The 15,746-nt window shown below is 38.6% G+C and overlaps 1 protein-coding gene across 2 annotated transcripts in view; it reads left to right on the plus strand.

Annotated features, from left to right (window-relative positions):
- Positions 1-15,746, plus strand: part of Dis3l2 (DIS3 like 3'-5' exoribonuclease 2) — a 297,816-nt gene that overhangs the window by 47,157 nt on the left and 234,913 nt on the right. The window lies entirely within an intron of this gene.

Consider the following 15,746-nt stretch of genomic DNA (forward strand, 5'->3'; position numbering starts at 1 on the left):
CTTATTTTGTTCCTTTGATATTGTTTTGGATAAAAATAAAGCTGGCCAACACAGTCAGACTTGATTTGTTTTATTTTTCCATACCCTGTACTGAGAAGTCTGGCCAGGCAAAGCCATAGGGATGATGGCATTTTTCAGACAGTCTCCTGCCTATACTAGAAAACATGTAACACATGTTTGGCCCAGTGCGGTGACTGATAGACTTTTGGTTGATAAAAAAATACATGTATGTATATATGTATATATTTATTTTTTGTGGGTCATGGGACTTGAACTCAGCCTGGGTGCTGTCCCTGAGCTCTTCAGGTCAGTGCTACCGCCCTGCCACTAAACCTGGGCATTGTTCCTGAGCTCTTCAGCTCAAGGCTACCACCTTACCCTTGAGCCAAGCCCCACTTCCCATTTTCTAAGGGCTAATTGGAGGTTAAGAGTCTCAAGTGCTTTTGTGCCTGAGCTGGCTTTGAACTTTGATCCTCAGATCTCAACCTCCTTAGTAGCTAGGATTATAGGCATGAGCCACCTTGCCCAGCTGTATTTTAAATAAATCAAGAATTAGTGGCAAGGGCCGGGAGTTTGGCCTAAAGGTAGAGTGCTTGCCTAGCATGCACAAAGACCCAGGTTTGATTCCTAGGTATCACATATATAGAAAAAGCTGTCAGTAGTGCCGTGGCTCAAGTGGGAGAGCTCTAGCCTTGAGAAAGCTGAAGGACAGTGCTCAGGCTCTGAGTTCAAGCCCCAAGACTAGCAAAAAAAAAAAAAAAAAGAATGGCAAAAGAAAAATTTTTTTTGTTGTTTTGTTTTGGTGCCAGTTTCTGGAGCTTGAACTTTTGTGTTCAAGGCTAGTGCTCTGCCACTTGAGCCCAACTTGATGTCTGGCTTTTTGGTGATTGGTTGGAGATAAGAATTTCATGGACTTTCCTGTCTGGGCTGGCTTTGAACTGCAGTTCTCAGATCTTACTCTCTTGCCACCTGGCCTGGCTAGAACATTTTGGATTTTAGTCTTTATCTGTGCTCATCAATTGAGAAGAAAGATGTGGTTTTAATTTGTACTATTATTTGAAATAGCAATAAAGGTCAGGCTTTCAGTTTCTCTAAAAAACCATAGGCATACACAATGGTGCCTAGATTCTCATCCGTTTATCAAACATTATATTGGAGCTTCTAGCCAGTTCTAGAAAGCAATAGAGAAGAATATGAGGAATAAAGGAAGGAAAACTCTCTTCATTTCCTATAATTTTCTATATAGCAAGTCCTAAGGAATCTACTTTTAAAAAAGCTGCTAGAAGTAATAAGTGAGTTTGACAAGGTGGTTGATGTATAAAAATTATCTGTACTTCTGTGTACAAGTAATGAAAAATTAGAAGTCAAAAATTACTTAAAGTATTATTTTATAATAGAATAAAATATGAATATTAGCTTGTGGGATAAACTTAGGGATAAACTTGAAAAAATATATAATGCCTATTCACTCTAACTATAAAACTTCAATGAGAGAAACTTAAGAACTCTATAAGTGGTGAGAAATATCGTATTCATTAGTTAAGAGTCAGTATTGTTAGGATGTCCGTTCTACCCAAATCAATCTTTAGAGTTAGTGTAATCCCCCTCAGATGTGTTCTTTATAAAAATTACCAAGTTGATGTTAAGATTTATATGGAAGTACAAGGGTCTAAAGAAATAAAACACCCTTGGGGCCAGGAGTTTGGATTAGTGGTAGAGTGCTTGCCTAGCATGCGTGAATACCTGAGTTCGATTCCTCAGTACCACATACCTAAAAAAGCTGGAAGTGGTGCTGTGGCTCAAGTGGTAGAGCTCTAGCCTCAAGAAAAGCCCATGGATAGTGCTCAGGCCTTGAGTTCAAGTCCAGGACTGGCAAAAAAGAAAAAAAAAAGAAGTAGAACACTCAATGAAGCCAGAGGTTATAACACTGAAATCTCTCTGCAGAGAAATTGAAATTAAAGAAAAACAAGCCATTAATTGGATTTCATCAAACTTGTAAACTTTTACTCTTCAGTAGACATAAAAATGAAAAGATGAAGGAGAAAATATTTGGAAAACATTTATCTAATCAAGGACTTTAAAACAACTCAATAGTAATTCAATTACAAAATGCATTAGATCTGGATTCTTTATTAAAGCAGATAAATGATGATGAATAAATAAGAAAAGATACTCAATATGATTAGTCATTAAGGAAATGTAAATTGAAAGCACAAGATACCAGGGCAGACCCATTAGACTACTTGGTGTTAAAAAGACTATCAATAACCAATGTTGGCAAGGAAATGGAATAGCTAGAACTGCTGACACAGTCACTTTGGAAAAATGTCTAGCAATTTCTCAAAAAGTTAAGCAGATACCTACATGATGCAGCTACTAATTCTTGGCTATTTACCTTAGTGAAATGAAAGTATGTATCTTCATAAAGTCTTACACATGAATGTGCATTTGCCTATATTTGTAATAGCCCAAAGGTTAAACCAGTCCAAAATCTCCATCAGTATATGAATCCAACTTCAATGTGTCCTTCCAGTAGAATACAACTCAGCAATAAAAAATGTGAATTACTGATACATGCCACACATCGCAAATCTCAAATTATGACAGGTAGAAGAAGATTGGCAGAAAATAATGCACAGTGCAATTCTATTTCTATGAAACTCTAGAAATACAAACTAAATAATATAACAAAGCAAGATTGGTGGTGGCCTGGGGGTGGTAGCTGGGGAGATGGATTACCTAAATAAACCTTTTTGGAGTGATGGATACTTATTATTTTGATAGGATTGTTTTATATGTTAGGACTTCTCACTTTGAACTTCATTTTTGGTTTGGTTGGTTATGAATCAGACTTCCCATTCTTAGCTTTTCTGCTTTTTTGTTTACAGCTGGTGTTCTACCACAATTGCTCCACTGTTAGTCTAGATTTCTTTGCAGGTAATTTGGAAAGAGAGTCTCTCAGACTTTTCTCCCTGGCTGGCTTCAAAACATGATTCTCTGTCTCACCTTCCTAAGTGGCTAGAATTATAGCCACTTTGTAGCTTTCATTTCATACTTTAAATCCTTGCAGTTTATTGTGTATTAGTTTTATTTCAAGTAGGTAGAGAGATTTGTATCAATGTGTATGGTGTTCAAAAGAGAGATGGAAGCTTCTCAAGAAATCACCTGTGGGTGTCATCACCATGAATGTGGTATTTAAAGCATAATAGTGGGCGAGATCACCCAAAGGAAGGAAGGATACTAGTAAATTTGGACTAAGTTTTAGAAGTGAGATGAATATAGAGAGGCCTGTGCCTCTGCTGTATGGGGCACAGAGCACGATGGCCTAGGGAAGTGGCTGCTGCCATCGAAGGGTGTAGGAGGCAAATGTGCAGTGAAATGGGGTCAGCAAACTCAAGCTCTTGAAGTCTAAGTGACCTGTTTAAATATAGAGAGCACCATTTTTGTTGTTTATTTAGTTATTTTTATGTTTGTGCTGGTTTTGGGGCTTGAACTCAGAGCCTGAGCTTTTTTTGTTCAAGGCTAGTGATTTATTACTTGTTCCCCCTCCTCCCCTACCCGTGGCTAATTGTTGATTAGAGTCTCATGGACTTTCTTGCCCTGGCTGCATTAGCTAGAATAATAGGTATGATCTACTGATACCAGGCTTGTTGTCTATTTATTATTTATTTTTGAAACAGTTCTGTGTAACCCAGGCTGACCCAAAACCTACTTTGTAGACCAAGCTGCCTTTGAACTCATAATCCTTCTGCCTCCATTCTCAAGTGTTAAGATTATAGGTATGTACTACTACTACTATGCCTGATATAGAGGATGCTTTTTGTTATAAATTCTTTGCTTCTTCAGATCTGTTTTTGCTGGCTGGCCAAAGGAAGTGTAATGGAAAGAGTTATCATGCCTTCAGCACATAAACAAGAAAGAAGGGGGTGATAATGAATCTGTCCTTGGGAGTAAGAGTAGGAACTTAGTCTAAGGAGGGTAGAGCTAAAGGCTTTCAGTGAAAGAGCGAGTTTACTGCCTTCTCTAATATAATATTTCTGTGAAAATTAGTTTTCCTGTCAGTGACAGCCTCTTAAAATGTAAAAGGTCTCTATGTTTGTGCTCTGGGTTGGTCTAGTTTGATATCTTGTGAGGAGGAATACTTCAGGGACTATTCTTCAGGTCAAAAGGAAACAGTTTGGGATCCCTGAGTCTTGGTTGTGGGTGTTGGCCTCCGACATGGGGTTAGAGCTCAAGTAAAGGAAAGTCTCTGTCTCACAGAGGCCAAAGTTTTATAAACCAGTATTAGTCAGAGGTTTAGGGGTCCATCATGGCTTTATAGTTAGCCAGGTACCTTGTCAAGAGGTATAGCAGTCACTGTCTGGTGTGGGAATGGGCAGCCCTTGGTCTGTGGCAGATGGGTATGGAAAACTAGAGGGTCTGAGCAGGCTACATAGCATTCAGGAGTCTGAAGAGGAGCTGGAACTCAGGAGGGAGGTTTGCAAAGCTAGGAGTTGCTGTTTCTTGTCTTGGAGAAAGATGAGTAGGAGGATGCTATTCTTTAGAACCACTCTAGTCTTTAATCTGCAAATTTTCCACCTTGTATTTTGATAATACTTGAATTCTCACTTAGTAAGTGCCTGAAATTATACATTTCTACCAAGTTCCCAGGTGATGTTGATCCTACTGGTTTGGAGACCATGCTTTGAATAGTGAAGGCTTACTTTGTGGGGCAGGAGGGAGTAAAAAAAAGAGTTAGGCATTTGGGAATTGTTGGCTTCTAGATCTGAGCTCTGATTGTGAGGAAGAGAGCTTAAGGAGAAATGTCTTCCTAAGTGACTGAATATTGTGCTCTTTGTTGCTGACATCGGAGTAAGCAGAGAGTGACATGGACACAGACAAAAGCCCTTCCCCCTTTGGTTGCTGGTGAGGGTGTGATATAGGGAAAGGACTGGCACAGGCATAAGCCTTTAGCTCTCAGAGGATTTGAGATATAGATTATCTGGCTTTTAATTTTTTTTTTTAACTTCCATGTAGTATCCTGAGAGTCTCCACAGTGGCTGTTTGACAATAGCTTTCTTACTAAAGCCAGCCCCATTAGGTATATCTCTTAGTTCTCTTATTTAAGAGTGTTTTCATAGCTTCTCTCTCTCCCTCCCTCCCTCCCTCCCCCTCCCCCCCCCTCTCTGTTATTTTATTTTTTTTTGTTAGTCATGGGTCTTGAACTCTGGGCCTGGACACTGCCCTTGAGCCACAATACCACTTCTGGTTTTCTGGTGGTTCATGGAAGAGTCTCATGGACTTTAGTGCCCAGGCTGGCTTTGAACCTCAATCTTAGCCTCCTGAGTAGCTAGGATTACAAGTGTGAGCCATCACCGTCCAGCTAAAGTAAATGCCTTTGTTGTTGGTGTTGGTGTTGGTTGTGGGGCTTGAACTCTGGGCCTGGGCACTGTCCCTCAGCTCTTGAGCTCAGAGCTATCGGTCCAGCACTTGAGCCACAGTTCCACTTCCAGAACTTTCCATTTTGAAAGGTGTTAGCTTTAGCCCACCTGTTATGGTTGTTGGTAACAGGGTCAAACTAGAGAGAAGGGACTAATTCCTATTGTTACCAAGAATCTTAGATGTGCAGAATGTGTGTATCTCAAAGCATACTGGAAATTGTCTTATAAGTTTGTTTGTACAAAAGCATAATGTTACCAAAGGAATCTGTAGTCATTGATGTGAGCAAAAGTGAATTAATTGGATTATTCATCTTTCTGTTTGTTTTGCTCACCCCTCTTGGGTATGTAAACTACAGGGCCTTTGAAACTTTAGAAAAACAACAGTTCTTTTGGTTATAATAGTAAATAGTCAATTTATTTCACAGCATGTTTTTTTTTAAAGCAGTATGAAAGTATCAAGCTGTGAGGCAATAATAAAAATAATTTGCTCTTATATAACAATCCTAATATGTGTGTGTGTGTGTTAAGGATAGTTGAGGGGCAAGTGATAGTTTCTTCACTTTACCAATTGGGAAAATTAGACACTTTGAGATACGTAACTTGTTTCAAGGTCAGTTTTTGGCAAGTCTAGAATCCTGATCTCTTCACTTTAGCTTAATGGTCTTTTCCCCTGATTTTCACAGGGGAACTATGTCCCTAATGACTTGGAAACCCTGATCTTGATTTTTCCTGGAGCAGGGCTGGGCAACTAATGGTTTCTCATCTTCCACTAATTTTGCTAGATCCTAGAGATATGAACAAAACAATGGGTCCCAGGCTTTGCCCTTAAAGAGCCTGTAGGCTGGTTGGAAGGGAATGGAAACTATTGCAGTAAGGTTTACAGCATGGAAACAGGATACACATATTATATGAGCAGCAGACTCAGAATTGGGGAAAGTGACACAGAGCAGGTTATATTTTAACCAAGGAGATATTTTAACCAAGAGGAGAGTGGTTTTGTTTTAGGATATGGATGATTTGGCTTTGAAATGATTTGGTAAGAGAATATGAAAATGTCAGATTTCAAGGAGGAGCATATGGATTGAACTTTTTCTTTCTGCTGTACCATTGACTGAATGTTTTATATCGTCTTCTATGTCTCCTAGACATGAGGTACCTACCCACTCAGAGTTTGCTGGTCATAAACTATAAAACTTTCCATTATCTTCCAACCAACCTTTAGACTCCTTTCCAGCAGGAGACTAGCATCCTTGGTTCCATTGTATAGAGGCTTTTGGAATATTGCTCTCTGCTTTGCAACTCTTCTGTTTGCCATTTGCTTGATCTCTACCTTTCTCCTCATACTACACCTCTTCCTCCTCCTCTTCGTGTGTTTTCCTGTCATTTGCTCTTTTTCCTTTAAAGTTCATTCCCCATAGGGTTATATGAATAGTCATGTCATTCATCTTTTTCACCACAAGTTAATCCTCTTATTTTCCTTTCCTTCATATTCCAATACTAATAAATATCTGTAACCCTAATGGGTAGTGATGATGAAGTGGTGATGATGATGAACAGTTTGATGCTTATTCTTTTTTTTTTTTTCTTTTGCTGTCCTGGGCCTGAGCTCAGGGCCTGAGCACTGTCCTTGGACTTTCTCAAGGATAGAGCTCTACCACTTGAGCCTCAGCACCAATTCCGGCTTTTTTTTCTATATATGTGGTACTGAGGAATTGAACCCGGGTCTTCATGCATGCTAGGCAAGCACTCTACCACTAGGCCAAACTCCTGGCCCTGATGCTTATTCTTTATCAGATACTTTATTTGTTACAGCATTCATTCATTCCTTCCTTCCTTCCTTCCTTCCTTCCCTCCCTCCCTCCCCCCCTCCCTCCCTGCCCTTCTTTCTTTCTTTCTTTCTTTCTTTCTTTCTTTCTTTCTTTCTTTCTTTCTTCTTCCTTCCTTCCTTCCTTCCTTCTTTCTCTTTCTTTCTTTCTTTCTTTCTTTCTTTCTTTCTTTCTTTCTTTCTTTCTTTCTTTCTTTCTTTCTTTCTTTCTTTCGTCGGTTGTGGGGCTTAAACTCTGGGCCTGGATGCTATCCCTGAGCTCTTTTGCTCAAGGCTATCACCCTACCCCTGGGCCTGGGCATTGTCCCTGAACTCTTCGTTCAAGCTACTGCACCCCTTGAGCTATAGAGACATTTCTGGTTTTCTAGTGGCTAATTGGAGATAAGAGTCTCAGGTTCTTTAGTGCTGGGGCTGGCTTTGAACCATGATTCTTAGATCTCAGCCTCCTGAGTAGATAGGATTATAAGCCTGAGCTACTGTTCCTGGGCTCCAGCATATCATTCTTTAGGGTGATGTTACCCCCATTCCAGTTCCAGGCAACTGGTGCTTAAAGTTAATTAGAGTAATATTCAGAAGAGCTGGATTTCAATGTCAGATTTCTATATCTTGATATCATAATCTAATTGATTTGTAATTCCAGAGATATCAAGGTGAGAGAATTTGATATATAAAAGGACATTGTCTGGTATAAAAATTAGTATATTTTTAGAAATTTAGCAACATATGTTTAGCATTAGGTAGTATCCTAAGTTGCTATCCTGGGTAAAGAAGATGACTATATCAGTTGAAATAACCTAAGGCCTAGTATTAGCCTCAGAAAATGAAGAGTTAAGGAAAAATTACTTAGAATTCTAGTGATACTATCTGAAGACTGGGGAGGTATGGTAGTATCTCAAGGCATTGTGGGGGCAGTGTTGGGAATGAGCCAGAGCCTAATCAGGTATCTTCTGTAGACTGTGGATCAGATGCTAAGTGAAATGACATGACTGTGAAGACTAGATCAAGAGCTAAGGCTTGGTGGCCAATACAAAGGCATGATCGACTTAAATGCTGTCCTGGCTCAGTGACAGCAGTTTCCCAATTGATGTGGCACAGATATTCAATAAGCACATAGGTGGTTGTCATATAGAAAGAATTGTATCCCTTTGGGGCTTTGGGATAGGGTTCTAATTCCAGAGATGGGAGACTGTCTTATACAGAATGTTAGAAACAGTTACTGGGCTAGGAGTCACAGTTAGGATTTGATCTTTAGAATTGGGAGAATTGGCTAGAGTCATTCAGGGAGCAAGAACAAAAGCAGAAAATGGACCTTGAGGCTTTTTAGTAGTATTTTAGACTAAGATATATCTCTGGTGTCTTAGCTTTGGCAGCTCTGAAAGCAAGGTCCTCCCATAGCTTGACTGGGAATTACGGTAAGCAGCTTCATTAATGTAGCACTAATGATTGGCCCAAAGAAGGTCAGCATAAAGGATGCTGACAAGAGGGTTGAAAACAGACTCAATCAGGTAAAACAATGTGAAACAGATTCTCCCTGGCAAAAGAGATTATTTCAAATGAAATTTTTACTTGTCGGAGCTTAGTCTTTATATTCTTTTGTGTGAGTATTAGAAAATGTACTAAGTCAGGCTAGAATCTACTTGATGAGTTGTTATCTTCTGGAAACCTGTATTGCTAGGGATGCACATGTGTTTGTTGAGTGCTTATAATGGACAGAGGATAAAGTGGGAAGAAATCAGTCAAGCATTGTGTTATCTGAGTCTAAATTTCTCTCCAGACAGTGATGGTTTACTTAACTTAGATCATAGCAGAATGCCTCTATGTATGATTTAAGTAGCATAGAGATAGAAAAGGATATTTCTTGTGTATTTTCTAAGGTGTTTATTTTAAGTTAGTTACCAAGTCATCTTATTTTTGTACAGAGATAATAATATTTCATCATGGGAATAACAAAAGGATAGATGAATATTTTAGAAGACATTGGCACAAAAAGAAGGAAATGACTCGAATTTGAAATAATAAAGAAAGTGCTGATAGGAGTGCTACTCTTGTTCTAAATTACACAAAGAAAATAAAAATGCACATTTAATCCCTGATTTTCAGTTGGCTGTTCCAAATCTTATGGCCATATAAAATTGGCCTAGTGAATCAATTCCTTTGGCAATCAACTTTTACGTGTTTTAAGGTTTTGTCTTTCAAGTTCTTCTTTAAATATGCACCCATCATACTAGATTATATTTAATCCAATCTCTTATATAACCACTATCATCTTGGATTGTTCTCAATTTCAGTGGAGTTAGAATTTCTTAGAACTATTTGCTTTCTTGGCCTACATAGCAGGCCCAGCAAGGATTTAGAAGGTATTTAAGGATGCAGAGAAAGATCTTGGGAGCCTCCACCCAGAGTAATATGGTAGGTAAGGTATATCTACTACCATGATCAGATTTTTACCAAGATTGTTATATATACAAGTCTATTTTTAACAGTCATCTTTTGCTCATGATTGTTGGCTCTGAGCTCAAATACTTCAAGCTTTTTCCTGAAGAAAATTTGCCTTCAAGGTCTCTGTAATTAAAACTGAAATGTTTGAAAAAAAAAAAAGATGATTCACTTAAGAATGGAAAAGCTTATTTGTGCTGGGAAACTCCCAATTAATCTTTTAAGATTATTTGCCAGAAAATGAATTTCATTCCTCCTTAACTTCATGGAGATGGTTTGGTGAACTTTATAATCATTGTAATGAATGTTAGATATTTAAAGCAATGGTGGTACATCAATGCTCTAGAAATATCAGATATTCCTCTTAGAAATCATGACTGATAGTCATATTTTGGCCAAGATCACATAAAGACACAAATTTATTATTTCTAGTTTTCTACAGATAATATTTACTCACAGGAGATATAAAAGGTTGCTGCTTCATTGTGTTTCTTTGAATCATCTGAATGCTGCACAGTTACGTGGTAGGCAAGCTTCTTCTGTAAGATGACATGATTGATTTCTTTATTTTTTTTTTATTTTGCCAGTCCTGAGCTTGAGCTCAGGGCCTGAGCACTGTCCTTGGACTTTCTCAAGGCTAGAGCTCTACCACTTGAGCCTCAGCACCACTTCTGGCTTTTTTCTATGTATGTGGTACCAAAGAATCGAACCCAGGTATTCATGTGTGCGAGGCAAGCACTTTAACCACTAGGCAAAACTCCCGGCCCGACATGATTGATTTCTTGCTCATACTCCTTGCTCAGCAAGATGATTTATGGGTGTTTGTTTTCATTATCTTTACTTCAGAGCCCACACTGGATGGAATTGGTGTAATTAGAAGTGGCAGAAGGAAACAGCCAGAGAGAGCACCATTTAAAATACCTGGTTCAAACTGGGTACTGGTGGCTCACACCTGTGATCCTTGCTATTCAAGAGGTTGAGATCTGAAGATGGCTGTTCAAAGCTAGCATAGATAAAAATGTCTGAGAGACTGTCTCCAGTTAACCAGCAAAAATACCAGGCTAGAGGTGTGGCTCAAGTGCTAGAGCACCAGCTGTGAGAGAAAAAGCTGGGTAAAAGCTTCAAATCCAATCTGGGCGCAATGGTTCATGCCTGTAATCCTAGCTACCCAGGAGGCTAAGATCTGAGAATTGCTGTTCGAAGCCAGCCTGGGGCTCTAAAGTCCATGAGACTTCTATCTCCCATTAACCACCAAAAAACCAGAAGTGACACTGTGGCTCCAGGGATAGGGCAGTATCCTTGAGCTGAATCAAGCTGTTACTGGTGTGCCAGTGCGTACACATACACACGTACGTCCAGTACAGAAATGTTGGAGTAACTACTGTTATTGGCTAGAATGAGTCATGTGAATCTACCTAACTACAGATTTACAGACCTACTAAGTGTCTTCAGGAAGCAGTAGCAAGACTTACCTGGTAAATGACACCAGTGACCACCATGCTGTATAAATTAGATTCATTCCTCCCCCCACCAAAGATTTCTTTAGTGAGATTAAGTAACTACATATATTTCACTGTACTGTATTGTGGTTATAACTTAAAGTTACAAATGCCTTTTGATATTCACCATCATCATTCTTATCTACAAAGCTTATGAATTTAAGAAAAATGCAAAAACCTCAAGTTTTACATAAGAAAGAAGTTTAACTGTTTGAACATTAACAATAAAGCTATTTCTTCCAGATCGGATAATATATACTTTTCTTTTGTTTTGCATAGTATCAGCTGTTCCTTTTCTCTCTCTCTCATATCCTTCCTCCTTTGATTAGAAATTGGATGACGTTCTCCAGTAGCTGCAAGAGCTTCTGCATCGCTTATTGCAAATTCATCCCCCCCACCAAAAAAAACCCAGAAGTACCTGAAAATATCTTAGATGGTCCTCAAGATTACCTTCCATTATGTAATTCTTGCTTTCAGATACATTCTCAATATGCAGTAATTTGTTGTTTTAAAATTAATAGTTCAGTGGTGCAGTTTGTATAAGTAAAAAAGCAAGGGCATTATTTCTTAAGAAAATATATTGGCAATTACTTGTAATATTTATATCTATTATGGGTTTATTATTAATAGTATACCATCATGGGGCTGGGACATGCTGAAGTGGAAGAGTACTGTATAGCAAGTATGAAGCTCTCAGTTCAAACTCCAGTGCAGTGTTTTCTTTTTAGCAGAATTTGATTTTGTTCCTGCAATTTGAGCATAGTTTATCCAAATTTTTCCTTGTATATTTTAATAGAACAGAATATTTATCAATAAAGGTCATACTGCATTAGTAGTTCTGGCAATATTATGTATAAGTCAGGACTATTATGTACAAAGGAGGCCTGATAAAACATGATAGACTTGAAAACCAGATATATAGTACTGTTTTGGAACTTTAAAATACAAGATACCAATATAAAGTAGTAAGAGAGAAGGGAAATGATGCCATGTCATAAAATACCTCACACCATGAAATGTCTTATAGTAAGTATGTTAGGCATAAAAAGAGGGGTAACAGTCATGCATGAAAATAAACTGGATTTGTGTAGAAGACCTAAAGGAATGGAACAAATTTGTGAGAGACTAACAGGAAGTTAATACTATTGAGTCTTAGAGATGACAAAGTCATAGTGGTCTTGAGGAATTTGAGAAGGAAATGGATTTTAGATTTAATTAGATTGAACATTGTGACTGGATATAGGAAGTACAGGAAGAAGGAGCCTGGAAGACTTCTATACTCAGGTAATTGGAGGGATGGGACATCGTTTGCTAAGGTAGAATCTAGGAAGAGGAGGAGTAGATTCAGGAGCCAGGAGAGGGTGATCAGTTTGTATGGACTTGTCAGCTTGACATTCCTAGACATAGTTGTATGTAAAGTTGTAAAGGTAGAAGGGAATTAAATATTAGGATTTGAAGCTCAGGAGCGAAGGTTTTGCTAGAGCTAGAGTGGTGTGAGTAAATATATGTTTTATGGATATATAAAAGAATGGGGCATGAGGAACATCAGAACCTATGTAGAGGAGGAGGGATTCAGTAAAGTAGAGCAAAAAATGGTAGCCAGAGAGAGAAAATGAATACCAGGAGAAAATGTTACACTGGGAGCCAATATGGAAAGCATTTGAATGAGAAAGTTTCTTGTTGTATGGAGACTGTTGTTGAAAGTTTTGCTGAGAAGTTAGATTTGGATAGGATAGTGCATTGATGACACTGATCAAAGTAATTTTATTGGAGTAGAAAGCAAATCATCTCAATTAAAGGAATTCATGGGGGGACTGGGAAAGAGTAATAACTTCAGAATAAGACACACAGTACTCAGATTCAAAAGAAATGAAACTATGGTATAAGTTGGATTTACTAATGGCAAAGCTTGAACTGGTATTCGTACTCAACAGTCTTATCTGTATGAAAAATATATGGTCCATACCACATTATTTACAATTTATTTTATTTCTTTATTTATTTAGTCAGTCTTGGGCTTGAGCTCAGGGCCTGAGCACCGTCCTTGGACTTTCTCAAGGCTAGAGCTCTACCACTTGAGCCTCAGCATCACTTCCAGCTTTTTCTATGTATATGGTACCGAGGAATCAAACCCAGGTCTTCATGCATGCTAGGCAAGCACTCTACCACTAGGCCAAACTCCCGGCCCCCAATTTATTAAAAACATTTTTTTTGGTGGTTCTAGTGTTTGAAATCATGGCATCTTCATGATGATGGCAGTAGTTCTGCAATAAGAGCCATATCCCTAGCCTAATCATCCACAAGTTAGTTTGGAAGATCACAACAAAGATCCAGGGTTAGAATTTGAGGACAGAACATTGACACTGAACCAGATTAATGTTAAAAGTTGGGAGTGGCCACCAAAACAGTGACTTGACAATAAGTGCTAGAACTGAAAGTAGGAATAATGACACACTCAGAGAATAATATTTAGGAGTAAGTGCACTGGAAACAATTGGCTGTGAGAAGGGAGATGTACCCCTTGGTGATTTGGGGGACCATAGGAATCTTGTAGAGTAGGAATCATCAGCCTTTTTTCTATAACAAGTCCAGATACCAAGTATTTTGGGTTCTGTGGGATATATGATTTTACTTCAGCTACTCAACTCTGCTGTTTCCTAAAAGTAGCCACATATAGTATGTGAGAGCTGTAGGACTATGGTCCAACAAAACTTTATTTACAAAAACTGGAAGATTTGGACTATGAGTTAAAGTTTAACAACTGTGTTCTAGAGACCAAGTAGACCTCATGAAGTTGCTTGCATCTGCCCTCTCAAGGCACGTAGAAGCTTAGACATGGATATCTTATTCTCATTTCTAAACAACATTCTTGATCTTTTAAATCCTTCTCAGTATATCAACCTGTAGATCTTGAGTCTTGGGATTTTTTAAATCAGAAAACAATAAGGAGTCTCTGTCTATGCAGTTTTTTAGAAATTGGTTGATTGGATTTTGTATTCTCTTGAATTTTATCTTTTTTTTTTTTTTTTTTGGTCTGTTGTCAGTTGTGGGGCTTGAACTCTGGGCCTGGATGCTGTCCCTGAGCTCTTCAGCTCAAGGCTACCACCCTACACCTGGAGCCACAATACCACTTCTGGTTTTCTGGCGGTTAATTAGAAATAAGAGTCTCATAGTCTGGGCTGGCTTTGAACAGTGATCTTCAGATCTCAGCCACCTGAGAAGCTAGGATTACAGGTGTGAGACACTGGGTTGAGTTTCATCTTTAATGATATGAGAATGTTTACCTTAAAGTGTATTAAGAATTCTGAATGTAAGTACTGTTTTTTTGGAAGCAGAAGATTTTTTTTTTTTTGGCCAGTCCTGGGCTTGGGCTCAGGGATTGGGCACTGTCCATGGGTTTTTCTCAAGGCTGGAGCTCTACCAGTTGATCCATAGCACCACTTATGGCTTCTTTTCTATATATGTGGTAACGAAGAATCAAACCTGGGTCTTCAAGCATGCTACCACTAGGCCAAACTCCCAGCCTAGATGCAGAAGATTTTGAATATAGAACATATTTGTCTACCTTAACTCTGACATGGCTCTCCTATTAATGCTGCTTGCTCCACTTCTTTAGTCCTTCATGTCTCTGGGATCTTACCCTTCCTCTACAGGCCATTCATTTGGGCAGCATGAATAAATGTTTGCAGTCATCAGAAAGAACCTAAGTAGTTCTCTGCTGAGTCCTTTTTAAGACAAATGGAGGGCGATTTATCTCCCTAGAAAAACTGTCAGAATGCAGGGTATAGTACAGGATAGTAGTCATCAGCTTAAAGGTTAGTGCTTGAGGTGAGTTGACAAAGTTTCATTCAAAGGAGTGTACTGCTACAAATAGGAAGTAGGTTCAGAGTCTGGAACAAAGGAAATTTCTAACAAGTTGGAACAGAGAATGAAAGTGAGTGAGAAAAATGGTTTAGAATACAGGAAGTCAACAAAGGAGAAGACTGGCATATCTGTGCTACTCTAATATTGGACATGGGAGTTAGGACTGTGAAGTCTGTAGAGGGCCAAGGATGCTTCCTGGAAAGAAATTTTGGGAAGAAATGGAATGTCATCAGAAATATGTGTTAAACATGAAGGATGAGAAAAAGAAGACTTAATGAAAGCAGGATTCTGATTTGCTCTAAATTCTTTAAGATATCCAACTGGTTAGAGATTATGGCAGGAGGAGTAGTGGTTGGAAAAAAATCCTTATCAGCTTTGTTGGCGCTCCTTTTCAATGGCAAAAGCAGAATACAGCCTTGAAAAACCTGTGTCACTCCATTTAGTGCAATCATACCAAAATCTTTGTGCTGGGTAATTTATAAAGAACAGACAGTTACTTGGTCATAGTTCTGAGATCAGGGCACTGGCAAGTTCACTTGTCTGGTGAAGCTACATTCTCTGGACACTATATGTTCTCACATGATAGAATGCCTCTTTTATAAGGAAGGGAAGGAGGAACTTATAACTTAATTAGTTCAAGGCCCTACTTCCTAATACCATCATATTGACAATATCTGACTTTTGACGTGTTCAACCTCAGCA

Source organism: Megascapheus bottae, chromosome 21, assembly GCF_031878675.1.
Source record: "Megascapheus bottae isolate mThoBot1 chromosome 21, mThoBot2.hap1, whole genome shotgun sequence".
Lineage (NCBI taxonomy): Eukaryota > Metazoa > Chordata > Mammalia > Rodentia > Geomyidae > Megascapheus > Megascapheus bottae.